Raw genomic sequence first — 2,415 nt, 5'->3', positions numbered from 1 at the left:
GGCAGCTCTGGTGGGGTGCCCACTTTGTTATTTATCTGATATTTAAAATATATTATTTTCTAATAAGATGATAAATAAGAATATAATATAAGTATAGGAGAGCTACTCAAACCTGCCTTCTTATGTGAACTGGGAACATATTGATTTAGATAACCTGAAAGTTTCTTGAATGTTAAAAAAAAAATCTCTCAGACTTTAGGGTAATCCAAAAAATAGCATCATCACTAAAGTCAGCTCCATTTTAGTTTTTTAAGGTCAAGTGCTAGAGAGAAATGGGTTTAATTAAAGATAAGTATTTCATTAATCAAGTGGAAGCAGATTAAGAGTAATGTTGAGAAATTGAATTGAGTTGAGTCTCCATAAATCAGAAGAAAATAAATGAAAGGAGTGAAGAAATGAACTGAGGAACTAAACTGAAGTTCTTATATTTTAATGGGATGGACACTGAAAAAATATGTACACCTATAAATAAAAAAATTAAAAAATACAAGCAAGCTCTGAGATAGCAAAGTTGTTCTTTTTTTTTTCCTTGCAGTTAAGCTGAGAGAAAAGTGAGTATATTTAGGAGGACTGGAGAGAGTTGGCATCAAATTGTCAGAATCATGATGGCATATTTTAATCTTAAGAAACATGAGAGGAAATAGATGAGGGAGAACAGAAGTAAGATAATCTGTGAGAGGGTTGTGTCTGGTGGTTTGTAAAAACATGGAACTCTCTAGCCTGATAAAGATATAATAAACTTTAAGGGAACTAATCCCCCTTCCTCTTTTTCAGTGACTCGCCAAAATTCTGCATAATGGAAAATTGACAGGAGTTTTTATGGCCCACTTGTGAAATGCTGTCCTGATGAAAGATATCACTTTGCCATAAGTAATCAGACTTCCTGTTCCTTTTTTTTTTAATTAATTAATTTTTTTATGGTGACATTGGTTAATGAAATCCAATAAGTTTCAGCCATACATTTGAAGAGTAAGGCATATATATTTACACTGTGTGTTCGCCTCTCATAGTTAGATGTCTTTCTGTCACCACATATTTGACCCCCTTTACCCCATTTACCCCTTCCCCTCCTCCTCTCCCTCCCCTTTGATAACCACTAGTCTATTGTCCATGTCTATGAGTCTCTGTTTGTTTGTCCTGTTCATTTGTTGCTTTTAGGTTTATATCCCACATAGAAGTGATATCATGTGGCTTTCAACTTTTTTGTGTGTTTTATTTCATTTAGCATGATTATCTCGAGGTCTATCCATGTTGTTGCAAATGGCAGTATTTCATCTCTTCTTATAACTGAGTAACAGTCCATTGTAAATATGTACCACAGTTTCTTTATCCAATTATCTATCTAGACTTCTTGTCAATATTCAAATTCCTATTCAGTTTGACCTCTATTCTGCGTTCCAAACAAGTAGGTCCTGCTGTTTCACCTGGAGATTATAAATAGGCATTTCAAACTTTACATGTTGAAATGAGGTCATATATTTTACAAAAAACAAAAAACAAAAACCAAAAAAAAACCTGTCTCTTCTTGTACTGCCCATTTCAGTAAATGACTTCAACATATATCCAGATGCCTAAACTATAAATCTAATTCTTTAATTCTCAATAATTTTCCTTTCTTTACACCCTGTTTTGTGCTGGTCTCAGCTATCCATAGTGATGCTATTGGCTAGATGTCCCTGAGGGTACTCACCTCAGCCCTCACAGTGAGCCCCCACAGACCTCTTCACTTTTGGAACTATGTTGTGGCTAGAACTGCCCCTGTGGTTCTTATTTTGATTGCAAGACACTCTCAGGAATCTTCGGTAAAAATAATAAGGTTTATTACTCACAAGTCCTGGAGGGTACATGGTATGCCTGGGGCTACACAGTGAGGTCATGTATAGAGAGAGAAGGAGCACAGGCCTGGGGTTCTTTTATGGGGTTGAGAATGGGGGAGCTAGGGTTTTGTGGGTGTATTTTTATTGGTGAATTTAAAACATAAGAGCAAGAATTAAAATATGGGAAGGGAACATGTTTATTTTTCAGTCTTTTTTCTCTCTGGCCTAAATTTTGGATAAATTTTATTTCTGTATCTTCGAGTTCATTTATCTATTCTTCTTTAGTATCTAATTTGATATTAATTTTCTTATGAAAGTTTTATTTCAGACGTTTTATTTTTTACTCTCTAGAATTTCTATTTTAAAAACCTTCCAGTTATCTCATAATTATCATGTTTTCATTAGGATACTTTTATCTGATATCTGTTTAATATTTTCTCCTGCTTCCTTTCTTACTGTACTTAAGACTTATTTGTAAGGGAAAAAAATGCATTATTCATCCTATAGAGTTTCCTCCAAATAAAAACTGTATACTTTCACATTCATGAAAATTCCACCAGGTAGGTTTTCTCCCATGAGCCTTTAGTTTTCCCTTTCT

This window comes from Pteropus alecto, unplaced genomic scaffold (genome assembly GCF_000325575.1).
Source record: "Pteropus alecto unplaced genomic scaffold, ASM32557v1 scaffold94, whole genome shotgun sequence".
Lineage (NCBI taxonomy): Eukaryota > Metazoa > Chordata > Mammalia > Chiroptera > Pteropodidae > Pteropus > Pteropus alecto.
Note: the sequence above shows the minus strand (reverse complement) of the source record.